This window comes from Hyla sarda, chromosome 2 (assembly GCF_029499605.1).
Source record: "Hyla sarda isolate aHylSar1 chromosome 2, aHylSar1.hap1, whole genome shotgun sequence".
NCBI lineage: Eukaryota > Metazoa > Chordata > Amphibia > Anura > Hylidae > Hyla > Hyla sarda.
In genome coordinates, this window is record NC_079190.1 from 92,051,358 (window position 1) to 92,066,009 (window position 14,652).

Below are 14,652 nucleotides of genomic sequence, written 5' to 3' on the forward strand. Positions count from 1 at the left end.
AGATAGATAGATAGATAGATAGATAGATATGAGAGACAGATAGATTGATAGATAGATAGATAGATAGATGGGTGGATGGATAGATAGATAGATATGGTATAGATAGGTAGATAGATAGATAGATAGATAGATAGATAGATAGATGGATAGATACATAGATAAGGGATAGACAGGTAGATAGATAGATAGATAGATAGATAGACAAAAATAAGGGAAGAGTAGCACAACCGAGGCAGGAGAAATGCCAAAATAACGGGTGCAGGCAACCAGTTTGCCCAGGTCACGCACTCAAAAAAATATAAGGTGGCTTTATTCCATACAAAAACAGGAGCATAATTTCATAGTTTCATATCTTCATTTATTGCATTACAGCTGTATAGCTTTTCATGTTCTATCTATATACTCATGTTTTATCTATATACTCATGTTTCATCTATGTCTTTGTGCTAGCAGTGTGCTTCTGTATTCTCCTGTTGCTGTGTATTTAGCCCAGCAGCCTGCACCTGCAAGCCAGTTTTTACAATAGTTTGGAATTGATAGTGCTGGCCAACTTATTCTTTGGTTAGATAGATAGATAAATATGAGAGAGAGATAGAAAGCTAGATAGATAAATATGGGATAGATAGATAGATAGATAGACAGATAGTCAAAAAAGAGCAGATGCACTCCAAGTAGGTGAAAAAAGGTGGTGTCTTTATTCACTCCATGTGAGCTACGTTTCGGCAGCCTCACGCTGCCATTATCAAGCAACAAATGGTGAGAGGAGGGTATTTAAGATCACGCGGGACCACCCATTATTTAACACAGTAGACATGTAAACAAACAGTGATACAGAGACAAACATAATAATCAAAGTTCTTATGCAAAAGTGGGCAGGGATCGTGGTCACTCACCCGGCAGCCAGCTATCTGATGATTGGCAAGCGAAACAGGCATGTTTCCGGCTCATGAAGAGATACCGTGCGGCGTGCGGAACTGAAGTATGCAAACAAAGTCATGTGACGAGTCACATGAAAGGTATCCTGGAAACCGTAAACTTCAAGCCCGGCACATGCTCAGTCCTGTAGCAGAGGGGAAAAGCGCCTTCTTGGAAAAGGGAACTGGACGGCTCCGGTGTAGAACTGCAATCTCCTGGTGGGCATGAAGTGCACAACAGGAATCACGGAATGTCGCGGTAACCGTGACACATCCGTGTAATCCAGTGGAGTCATCCCAGGTCAGCCACCGCGGGTAGTCAACATGGAATTTCTATGTGCTGCCCGTCACTGGAGAGGTGCCATCACTTTACTGGGAGTTGGACCAGAAGAGAATGAAAAGGGATAGATAGATAGATATAGATAGATAGATAGATAGATAGATATGGGATAGATAGATAGATAGATAGATAGATATGGGATAGATACAGTAGATAGATGATAGATAGATAGATAGATAGATAGATAGATATAGAAAAAGCAGGGTGGGCTGCACCTCAAAGGTGTGTAGAGGTAGGTGCACGCAGCGGCTGGTCCCAGGTCCCGGGTCTGTATCGCTAGAAAAACAGATTTGCTGCAGCACACAGAGTAGTGACAAGTGGTTTATTCCAATTGCTACGTTTCAACCGCACATGCAGCCTTTTTCAAGCACAAGTGAACAGTGACCATAGGACAAGTTATATGTGGTGTTCAATAAAACATCAATTACATAATTAAGTGTAACAAATATAAAAACAAGACAAAACTTACAATAGAGGTGTACAGAAGATAGATAGATAGATATGGGATAGATACAGTAGATAGATAGATAGATAGATACAGTAGATAGATGATAGATAGACAAATAAATAGATACAAATGTGCCTTAATTTAACTTATGTCCTATATTGCCTGTATATACTGAACATCATAGCTGCTTATTTTAATAACATTAAAATGAACATCTAAAAATAATGAAATCATGATATTATATAATTACAGGTTTCTGAATATTACATTAATAGCCAATAAAACTAAGGGAGTTATTCACAGCAAGAATTGAAAAACTGTTCATCCCTTCCTTAAAAAAAACTGTACAGAACACCCACATAGCATGTAAAAAATGTAAACACTTCCAAATTTGAAATAACAAGGTTTAAGCATGCTATTTTGGCACCTCACTCTCTGCCCAGGGCAAAGAACAAGGTGTGGCAGGATTTTGTGAGTCCTTATACTCCAATTTATTCGGTTTACCTTTTGTTTCCCATTGTATTTCTCATCCTTTTCTTGGGTAATGCTGTACTAGGTAATTACTAGACATTCCATTAGAGAGAACCGTGCCTCATCAAAAAGCCAGTGACTAACATAGATATAACCCAAGGTGCATTAATTACATGTTATTGTCATATTAAATAAGGGGATATGAGCGGTACAGAGGGTTAGAATATGGATTATATGAATGCAGTATGTTTTATAGAAGTGGCTAATGTGATTGTAGGGTGCCGATGCAGTCATGAATGGGCTGACACCACTAGTACTTGTTGGCAAACAGTCTTGTGCAGTTCAGTAGACAATCAAGGTAAAACATTTATACATCATTTCTCTTTGTTTTATAGGGAAAATATGTTAATACAATCTAAATCAGCTAAACCTAGATTGAACATAGCTTGCATGTCTACTATAGATTCCAAGAAAATAGGGTTACCGGCTCTGGCTGTTCATGGATGAAAGTAGTATGAGGAAGTGCACCTGTCAAATGACGATCTTTCTTCAGATGGTGCCTTATTAAAGACTGTGGGGAGGCAAAACTTTGGTATAGTCCTGCCCCCTAGCTTGTTCACATTCAATGCTGATGAAATTGACATTACTTCATATCTGCTGGACTGTATATACTGTACCCAAACACCAGGGCAGCTGTTCAATACACATCCCTAGTACACACTTTACTAGTCTGGTTTGTGTGGTTGAGGAGTTATCTTCTCAAGTATCTAAACTTGTGTCTAAGTATTATAAGTTAATTGTGTCTGGTTTGTCATTTTACATTGTTTTGGATTGTGTCTCTACGGATGCATGGAACATTGGTCACAAGACACCCCTTAGATTGGTTTCTATGTAAACTGCAACCCTCTCTCCCCAGAGGAACTGAACAAGTTAGTCTGGCTGGGTATAAATACCGTATATCCCGGCGTATAAGACGACTTTTTAACCCCGATTTTCTTCTGAAAAGTCGGGGGTCGTCTTATATGCCGGGTACTGGGGTCCGGCATAGGAATACCTATGATTATCTGTCCGGCCCGGCTCCCGTGTGCGGCTGCAGGCGGGGGCCGGCCATAGCATGTAAAAACTAATTACTGATGCTAAAAACCAGGGGGCCTCCAGCTGTTGTGAAACTACAACTCCCAGCATGCCTGGACCGGCAAAGGCTGTCCGGGCATGCTGGGAGTTATAGTTTCACAACAGCTGGAGGCCCCCTGGTTTTTAGTAGACAGTATTAGTTTTTACATGCTATGGCCGGCCCCCGCCTGCAACCGCGCACGGGAGCCGGGCCAGACACATAAAAATAAGTATTCCTATCCCGGACATCCCTGTGTCCGCCGGTCACTTATCATTCCCTGGCCAATGCGCGTTCTCCTGCGATGATCCTCCGGTCCTCCTGGTCCTCCGCCTCTATGGTTGTATATCAGTGACGTCCCGTGCGTACAACCATAGAGACGCAGGAGGACCAGGAGGACCGCAGGATCATCGCAGGAGAACGCGCGTTGGCCAGGGAATGGTAAGTGACTGGCGGCGCGTTATCTTCTTCAGTGTTCCTGTCACCGCTCCCCCGGTACTGGCACCTCCTGCTATGGTCCCTAGGCCAAAGCAGTAGATGTGACCCCGGGCCGGAGGAGCGGTGATAGGAACACTGTGGAGGCAGTATACAGACATACAGCCTCCAGCCATACACTTTATATGGCTGGAGGCTGATGCTGTATGTCCACGGGGGGGGGGGGGGGGGGGGGGGGGAGAGCTGCCAACCTAATGTGGGGGGAGCTGCCTACTATTATAGGGGGAGCTGCCTACTATTATGGGGGGAGCTGCCTACTATTATAGGGGGAGCTGTCTACTATTATGGGGGGAGCTGCCTACTATTATGGGGGGAGCTGCCTACTATTATGGGGAGCTGCCTACTATTATGGGGGGAGCTGCCTACTATTATGGGGGGAGCTGCCTACTATTATGGGGGGAGCTGCCTACTAATGTGGGGGTACTGCTTACTATTGTGGGGGGAACTGCTACTAATGTGGGGGAGCTGCCTTCTAATGTTGGGGAACTCCCGACCTAATGTTGGGGAGTGGGGAGCTGGCAATCTAATGTGGGGGAACTGGCAACCTAATGTGGGGGAACATGCTGCCTACCTAATGTGGGGGGGGAACTATACTGCCTACCTAATGTGGGGGGGAACTATACTGCCTACCTAATGTGGGGGAACATGATGCCTACCTAATGTGGGGGGAACTATACTGCCTACCTAATGTGGGGGGAACTATACTGCCTACCTAATGTGGGGGAAACTATACTGCCAACCTAATGTGGAGGAACATGCTGCCTACTAATGTGGAGGAACATGCTGACTACCTAATGTGGGGGGAACTACAAGGTACTGTACATCGCGGTAGGAGGGGTTGTCTTATACGGCAAGTATATCCCAAACTCTACATTTTAACTGTAAAAGTTGGGGGTCGTCTTATACACCCAGTCGTCTTATACGCCGGCATATACGGTACCCAATTGATATAGTTTTTCTATTATAGTTCTTCTTTTATTTTATTTTCTGGATACTGGGGTTGTAAGAGGACTCTTTTTTTAATGTTTATGCTGTTTACCATGTGGGATCATAAACATTATAATTTAATAGTTCAGAAAATTATAATTTCACATGCTGTTATACCATGTATTTTTATTATTTTCTTAATTTAATTTTTGTTATATGGGAAATAAGGGGGCCTCATTTTTTATAAGGAGAGGGGCTTTTATGTAATTTAGAAAATATTTGTTCTTATTTTTTATTTTACACTTTTAAAGTCCCCATAGGGACTTTCATATGCAATCATTGGATTGGATTAATAGTATAATGCAATACCTATTGCATAGCATTATATGGTGTGATTGCCACTGCACTCATACAGGCTGCATCACTGGAGTGTCGATACAGAGGCTGGTGGCAGGAAAAGGGACCCTTCACCGCCATCTAGAAGGTTTATGATGTGAAGAATCAAGGTTGATAGTAGCCATCACTCAACGCCTTCAAGTACTTCATAAAAAATTAGAATAGCATTTTTTTTGCAACATCATATTCCAGAAAAAAATAAAGTTAAATGTATACCAAAATACTGATAAAGGGTAGGGTCAAACGGGGCGGATCCGCAGCGTATTTTCTGCTGTGGATCTGCCTAAATTGTGCCTTATGCTGTTCCCTCCTGTGTGCTGCTCACAGCGGCAATGTGTCCCACCGAGCAGCCACACAGGGACTTGCGTGTCATCGCGCGCATGCGCAGTATACTCAGACATCGCAGCCGCTCCGTGATGTCTGTGAGTACACTGCGAGGAGGCACAGTGACCCGCAGGCCCATTGCCGCTGTGAGAAGCACACGAGGGGGGGGGGAACAGCCGAAGGCAAAATTTAGGGTCAGGTCATCAGCAGATCCGCAGCGTAAAATACTCTGTGGATCTATTCCGTGGGACCCTATCCAAAAAGTACAGATCACAGTACAAAAAAGTATCCTCAACACAGCTCCGTAGAAAGAAAAAGTTATTAGAATATGTCAGTTTAAGGCATTTTTATTTATTTTTTGTTTTGAAACATAACAAGAAACTACAAATTGGGTACCGACCTGAAGAATACAAATAACATCTCTGTTTTCCTGCACGTGAAGGGCATAGAAACAAATCCCCTCCTAAATAAGCAAAATTGCATATTTCTCAATTTCACCTCACAAATATATATATATTTTTTTTCTTCAGATTTGTAGTATATTTAATAGAAACATGAAGGGTGTCATTACAAAGTAGAATGGGTCCCACAAAGAACAAACCCTTATATGGCTCTGTAGATGGAAATGTAAAGGAGTAAAGGCGAAAAAAAGAAATTGAGTAAAGGTTGTGGCCTCAGACCAGCAACTACAGCTATAGCTACACTATTCTTTTACAGTAATGTATTTATCTGTAGTATGGTTCTTCCTATGGACATGACAACAGTTTAGTGGAGTATATATCTAGAGCTAACTATTAGTGAAAGTTCTCATCCCTTCAAACACAAACTGCATATCTGATATAAAAAGCTAAAAATCCTCAGTATGTCTAATAAGAGACAGAAATATTTTCAAGGGATTGTAAGAGGAGTTTTGAGAGTGAATCTTAGATGTCACCGTCTGCTAAAAGGAGATAAGAGCCTTTGATCGGATCCTGTATTTAAAAACATTTATTGCATAAGACAGCCACTGGATTATTTGACCTTAACCCCTTAAGGACTCAGGGTTTTTCCGGTTTTGCACTTTCGTTTTTTCCTCCTTACCTTTTAAAAATCATAACCCTTTCAATTTTCCACCTAAAAATCAATATTATGGCTTATTTTTTGCATCACCATTTCTACTTTGCAGTGACATTAGTCATTTTACCCAAAAATGCACGGCGAAACGGAAAAAAAAATCATTGTGCGACAAAATCGAAAAAAACCCCGCCATTTTGTAACTTATGGGGGCTTCCATTTCTACGCAGTGCATATTTCGGTAAAAATTACACCTTATCATTATTCTGTAGGTCCATACGGTTAAAATGATACCCTACTTATATAGGTTTGATTTTGTTGCACTTCTGGAAAAAATCATAACTACATGCAGGAAAATTTATACGTTTAAAAATGTCATCTTCTGACCCCTATAACTTTTTTATTTTTCCACGTACGGGGCGGTATGAGGACTCAATTTTTGCGCCGTGATCTGAAGTTTTTATCGGTATGATTTTTGTTTTTATCGGACTTTTGATCACTTTTTATTCATTTTTTAATGTTATAAAAAGTTACCAAAATACGCTTTTTTGGACTTTGGAATTTTTTTGCGCGTACGCCATTGACCATGCGGTTTAATTAATGATATATTTTTATAGTTTGGACATTTACGCACGCGGCGATACCATATATGTTTATTTATTTATTTTTTTATTTTTTTACACTGTTTTATTTTTTTTATGGGAAAAGGGGGGTGATTCAAACTTTTATTAGGGAAGGGGTTAAATGACCTTTATTAACACTTTTTTTTTACTTTTTTTTTGCAGTGTTATAGGTCCTATAGGGACCTATAACACTGCACACACTGATCTCTCATCCTGATCACAGGCGTGTATTAACACGCCTGTGATCAGCATTATCGGCGCTTGACTGCTCCTGCCTGGATCTCAGGCACGGAGCAGTCATTCGTCGATCGGACACCGAGGAGGCAGGTAAGGGCCCTCCCGGTGTCCGATCAGCTGTTCGGGACACCGCGATTTCACCGCGGCGGTCCCGAACAGCCCGACTGAGCAGCCGGGATACTTTCAGTTTTACTTTAGAAGCGGCGGTCAGCTTTGACCGCCGCTTCTAAAGGGTTAATACCGCACATCGCCGCGATGTGTGGTATTAGCCGCGGGTCCCGGCCGTTGATTAGCGCCGGGACCGACGCGATATGATGCGGGATCGCGGCGTGATTCCGCTTCATATCGCGGGAGCCGGCACAGGACGTAAATATACGTCCTGCGTCATTAAGGGGTTAAAAGTGTTGATTGTTATATTAAGCACTGAGAGAAAATGATTATTGGATTATTATGTTCTTAGTTTACTTGGAGTCTACGCTGTTACATAGACCATTTTACCAGGTTGTCTCATCCAGATAAGCCAACAAAGTGATCCATGGATTGTGGCAGCTCTTTAGCGATCACCTGTTATTGCCAAGGGAAGCTGCTTCTGGCCACACTTCTACGCAGTGGACACAGCTGAAGCACAGGAAGTGAGGGTAGGACTAGCACTCCTCTGTGCCCACTACTGTTGTCTGAAAACCGAGAGGAGAGGGTTACAGAACAGCCTGCAGTGATAGGATAGGGAGTCACAGCACAACAGACTCAGGCAGGAAGTGAATGCATAGTGAGGGCGGGCTCAGTGCATGCATCAGACACGTCCCTTTTTGAGCAGTGGATGTCCGAATGACTGAGCAGCAGAATGAAGGGATATGTGAGCCAAATACAGAAGCTAGATCCATAAAAAAGGCGTACAAAATCTGCCTAGTGAGTAACTTATAGAAGCATCTTTTTTTTTTTTTCTGTAATACGTCAAGTACGTTTAAAAGCTGTTTTCACATATGTCAGTAATACATCTGCAAATCCCGGTCTGACTACAGGTCTGATGACCAGAACTGACAGCTGTTAGTTTGGGTCATCAGACCCACAATGAAGCCAGGGCTTGTGGATGTTTTACAAATGCAAAAATGTGATGATTTTATGCCTGTGTGAAATCAAGCAGACTTAAATTGTTGTTATATTAGAGATACAAACGTTTTACCCAACAGCTTGTCTTAAACTCTACTATTTTAATTGATCTACTCTTCAATCCAACTATCTGCTCTTTGTTAAGAAACTTTATGGGCATGAGAGATACAGCAATCATAATCCAGACCCAAGGGTTAAAGGATTCCATTGAATACGAACTAAGAGGAATCCAAATAGTTACATTTTCAGGAAAGCTTTTACATCTGAAATATGTTTAATTTCATAGCATACATCATTTTAGACCTAGTTATCTCAATGGAACATCCCTTTAAGGCAACAACTGGGAAGATTTCCCTGCAGTGGACAAGTATACCTAATATTTTTTTTTTTTTGGTCACATTACATCCTAGGAAAAACTTTATAAAAATTGATTGCAGTTTCTGATCTACACCAAATTGATACCAATAAAACCCCAGACCATGGTGCAAAAGATGTGTTCTAGTCCTAGCACAGCTCAATAGGCAGAAAAATAAAGTTATAGGGGCCAGAACAGGGCAATTTTAAGCATACCTGTTTTCTTGTTTTTTTACCCTTTAACGACGCAGGATGTAAATGTACGTCCTGGTGAGGTGGTACTTAACCCACCATGACATACACTTATGTCCTATACATAACCGCAAGCATTGGAGCGATGCTCGGGTCATGCGTGGCAGTTCCTGGCTGCTGATATCAGCCAGGGACCCACCGGTAATGTCCGACATCCGCGATTGCGTGGATGTCCGCCATTAACCCCTCAGATGCCGTGATCAATACAGATCACGGCATCTGCAGAAGTGCGGCACTTAATATGGACGATCGGATCACCCGCAGCACTGCTGTGTTGATCCGATCATCTGAAATGGCGGACGGAGGTCCTCCCACCTGCCTTCGTCCATCTCCCGGCATCTTCTGCTCTGGTCTGAGATCGAGCAGACCAAAGCAGAAGATAGCCGATAACACTGATCAGTGCTATGCCCTATGCATAGCACTGAACAGTATTAGCAATCAAATGATTGCTATAAATAGTCCCCTTTGGGGACTATTAAAGTGTAAAAATTAAAGTAAAAAAAAGTAACAAATAAAAGTAAAAAAAATGTGAAAAATCTCCTCCCCCCAATAAAAATGTAAATTCAGTTTTTCCCCATTTTACCCCCAAAAAGTGTAAATATTTTTTTTATAATAAACATATTTGGTATCGACGCATGTGTAAATATCCAAACTATTAAAATATAATGTTATTTATCCCATACGGTGAACAGCGTGTACGTAAAAAAAAAAATCCAAAATTGCTGCTTTTTTATAAAATTTTATTCCCAAAAAATTTATAAAAAATTGATAAAAATTTTTATACATGCAAATGTGTTATCAAAAAAAATTACAGATCATGGCACAAAAAATAAGCCCTCATACCGCCGCTTATATGGAAAAAGGAAAAAGTTATAGGTCAGCAAAATAGAGGGATTTTAAATGCACTAATTTGGTTAAAAAGTTTACGATTTTTTTTAAGCATTATAATAATAGAAAAGTATGTAATCATGGATATCATTTTAATCATATTGACCCACAGAATAAAGAAAACATGTTTATTTTACCGTAAAATGTACAGCACGAAAAGAAAACCTTCCAAAATTAGCAAAATTGCGGTTTTCCTATTAATTTCCTCACACAAATAGTATTTTTGTTGGTTGTGCCATGCAATTTATGGTAAAGTGAGTGATAGCATTACAAAGGACAACTGGTCGCGCAATAAACAAGCCCTCATACTAGTCTGTGGATGAAAATATAAAAGAGTTATGATTTTTAGAAGGCAAGGAGGAAAAAACTAAAACGTAAAAATAAAATTGTCGTTAAGGCCCAAAAAGGCTGAGTCCTTAACCCCTTAAGGACCAAGGGCGTACAGGTATGCCTTTGCTCCCTGGTACTTAAGGACCAAAGGCGTACCTGTACGACCGTGGGAATTTCGGTCCCTGCCGCGCTACGGGCGGGGACCGGACCGGGGTGACTGCTGATATCGATCAGCAGGCACCCCGCGCCAATGCCCAGGGGGGTCATGTAGGCGATCGCCGAAAATCGCAAGTGAATTCACACTTGCGATTTTCGGCAATTCCGGTGATGCGGGTCACGTGTGACCCGCTGACCCGGAGATACAAGGTGATCGGGGGTGTATGATACACCCCCTATCACCCTCTGTATCTATGGGGAGGTGGCGATGTCGTCACCCCCCCAGGATCGCTGCTATCGTCCGGCCAATAGCAGCCGGCAGGGGAGGGGTTAACGGCCCCTTCTCACGGCTCTGCTTGCTCCCTGAGTTCATTCAGCGGCCAGAGCTGCGAGAAGGAGCCAGGGACCCCCCCTCTGTGAAGATCGGAGCCCCTCACAGAGGAAGACCCCCCTTAAAGCAGGGAGAGAGTACAGCCCCAGGGACAGGTAGGGTTAACCAGTAAAAAAAGTAAAAAGTAAAGTAAAAAAAAAGTGTAAAAAAATAGTCACAATTTCCCCCCCCCCCCTGACCCCCTAATAGGACCTAAAGGGTCCACAACAATTTTTTTTAGTGTGACCCGGGCCCTATTAGGGATTCAGGGCGCTGCATTTGGCCATTTTTTTTGTTGTTGGCTGCAGCGCTTTTTTACCCCCCATACAGTTAGTTACACCGATTACACACACTACATACTCACCCCCCCCACACACACACCCGCCACCCCCGCCACCAACCCCCCCCCCCCCCCCCGACCACCGTAGAAAAAAGGCGATGGCTCGCCAGGCATTTTCGGCAGCGGAAGCATATGCTTTTCTTGCCTCCGACTCCGAATCTGTCAGTGGGGACGATGAAGATCCAACATTCCTGTGTTCTTCATCGTCCTCCTCATCATCTAGTACTGATGATGAGTCACCTATACGGCGGCGGAGACGCCGCCAGGCGAGACCACGCACCCCCCATGATAGTGGCCCAGTGGCTGGCACTAGTGCGAGTGGTGATGCTGCTCGTACTAGGAGTCCGACCCCCCAGACAAGTTTACCAGAGCCCCCTTCCGGTGAACCTGTCTGGAGACCCCCAGAGGCTTATCAGCTACGGGTTCCGGAGTTTGTTGGCGACTCCGGAATCCGGATTGACAATTCTGGATTCACTGAAATTGACTATTTCAGTAATTTTTTCAGTGACAGTTTTGTCAATCTAATGGTGGAGCAGACGAATCTGTACGCCAGGCAGTTCATCGCCCACCACCCTGATTCTGTTTTGGCCAGGCCCAATGAATGGTACGCCATTGATGCAGCAGAGATGAAGACATTTTGGGGCCTCTTGCTGCATATGGGCCTGGTCAAAAAACCAAGTGTCAGACAGTACTGGAGCGGGGACATCTTCTACCAGACCCCGCTTTACAGTATGGTCATGGCACGGAGGCGGTACAAGGCGATTCGGAAATGCCTGCATTATGCAGATAATGCGGCATGTCCGCCCCGAGGTGATCCCGCCCATGACCGGCTTTACAAAGTGAGGCCGGTCATCGATCACTTTGGGGCCAAATTTTTGGAGGCCTATGTACCGCTCAGGGACCTCTCTGTTGATGAGTCTCTTATCAGTTTTAAGGGGAGACTCATCTTCCGCCAGTATATTCCCTTGAAGCGGGCGCGGTATGGTGTGAAGCTCTATAAACTTTGTGAGAGTACCTCCGGGTACACTCTCAAGTTTAGAGTGCATGAGGGACGAGATTCCCGTATTGAACCCCCAGATTGTTCCCCCACTCTGGGTGTTAGCGGGAAAATCGTTTGGGAGCTTGTGCACCCTTTGCTGGATAAGGGTTACCACGTGTACGTGGACAACTTTTATACCAGCATCCCTCTCTTCACATCCCTCGCCGCCAGATCCACGTCCGCTTGTGGGACCGTGCGGAAGAACCAGAGAGGCCTCCCTATAAATTTTCTGCAGACACCTATGCCCAAGGGTGAGTCCAGTGCCCTTACCCATGAAAACCTGTTGTTGGTCAGGTATAAGGATAAGAGGGATGTCCTTATGCTGACCACTATTCATGGTAACGGCAGCTCACCTGTCCCTGTGCGAGGTACCACAACACCGGTCCTCAAGCCCGATTGTATTCTGGACTACAATCGGTATATGGGGGGAGTTGATCTTTCTGATCATGTCCTCAAGCCATACATGGCCATGCGGAAAACACGGGTATGGTACAAAAAAGTTGCGGTCTATATGGTACAGGTTGCCATGTACAACTCTTTTGTACTGTCCCAGTACGCTGGCAACACAGGGACATTCCTCCAGTTCCAAGAAGAAGTCCTAAAGGTCCTGATCTTTGGCGACCGGGAAAGAGCAGGCCGGACTTCCCAAGGAACTGGAGTTATAGGTGCCAGGATCGTCCCAGGCCAACACTTTCCAGGTGAAGTCCCCCATACTGGAAAGAAGGGACGATCCCAGAAAAAATGCAGAGTGTGTAACAGGAGGGGGATTCGGAAGGACACCACCACTCAGTGTGACACTTGCCCCGATCATCCGGGCCTCTGCATTAAAAACTGCTTCAGGGAGTATCACACTTCCATGGAGTACTAAATTTTTCCTTTTCATTTTAATTTTCCATAATTTGACCCCAATGTACCATGTCCAGAATACATTCCAAATTTTAACACCATAAAGCCACAAAATTGCCCAAAAAAACTAATCTAAAAAAAAAACAAAAAACTGATGATACCTCTGGGGGTATTTTTTTCTCTGGGTCATGGGTTACTGAGTCACTATCATCGGGGACTTTTTTTGTTGCCTCAAATGCGCAGCGCTCTCTCTCCACCTGAGCGGGGTGCGCATTTGAGGCAACAGGTTAGGGACGGCCACGCACGTCACATTCCCAGAATGATGATTCAGAGCATAGGGTTTGGGGTGGGCATATTTTTTAGTTTTGGCTATGCTCTGGGTCATCATTCTGGGACCATAACCTGTTTTATAATTTTATGTCCCACTGTACCCCATTTTAGTTATTTAGTGTACCCCAGTTATTTACCCCATGTACAGGGGGGGGGGTCCCACTGTTCTGGCTCCTTAGGCCGCAACGCAGAAGCTCAAGGCCCCTGAATGCGACCTGCTCCTCTCAGACCAGTGTGCAAGCTGTTTACGCCCAGACTTGAGGTATGTCCTTACTCCAAAGAAATGCATTTACAAATTTACGGTGACATTTTCTCCTTTTACCACTTGTGAAAATGAAAAATTTGGTGTAACCCCAGCATTTTAGTGTAAAAAAATCCAATTTTTAATTTTCACATCCCACTTCATGAATATTTATCAAACACCTGTGGGGTGTGAAGACTCACTGTACCCCTTGTTATGTTTCTTGAGGGATGTAGTTTCCGAAATAGTATGCCATGTGTTTTTTTTTTTTTTTTTTTTGCTGTTCTGGCACCATAGGGGCTTCCTAAATGTGACATGCCCCCCGAGCAAAATTTGCTCTCAAAAAGCCAAATATGACTCCTTCTCTTCTGAGCATTGTAGTTCGCCCGTAGTGCACTTCAGGTCAACTTATAGGGTACCTCCATACTCAGAAGAGATGGGGTTACAAATTTTGGGGGGTATTTTCTGCTATTAACCCTTGCAAAAATGTGAAATTTGGTGGGAAACACACATTTTAGTGAAAAAATTATATCGTGAAACCCCTGTGGGGTATTAAGGCTCACTTTATTCCTTGTTACGTTCCTCAAGGGGTCTAGTTTCCAAAATGGTATGCCATATGGTTTTTTTTTTTTGCTGTTCTGGCACGATAGGGGCTTCCTAAATGCAACATGCCCCCCAAAAACCATTTCAGAAAAACGTACTCTCCAAAATCCCCTTGTCGCTCCTTCCCTTCTGAGCGCTCTACTGCGCCCGCCGAACAATTTACATAGACATATGAGGTATGTGCTTACTCGAGAGAAATTGGGCTACAAATATAAGTATACATTTTCTCCTTTTACCCCTTGTAAAAATTCAAAAATTGGGTCTACAAGAACATGCAAGTGTAAAAAATGAAGATTGTGAATTTTCTCCTTCACTTTGCTGCTATTCCTGTGAAACACCTAAAGGGTTAACACACTTACTGAATGTCATTTTGAATACTTTGGGGGGTGTAGTTTTTATAATGGGGTCATTTATGGGGTATTTCTAATATGAAGACCCTTCAAATCCACTTCAAACC

The 14,652-nt window shown here is 43.4% G+C and overlaps 1 protein-coding gene across 2 annotated transcripts in view; it reads left to right on the plus strand.

Annotated features, from left to right (window-relative positions):
- Nucleotides 1–1,058: 1,058 nt before the first annotated feature.
- Nucleotides 1,059–14,652, plus strand: part of GLI1 (GLI family zinc finger 1) — a 166,457-nt gene continuing 152,863 nt past the window's right edge. For both annotated transcript variants that reach the window (XM_056562537.1, XM_056562541.1), the window contains exon 1: nucleotides 1,059–1,215. The gene's annotated coding sequence lies outside the window, so the exon portion shown is untranslated. The remainder of the gene's footprint in view (nucleotides 1,216–14,652) is intronic.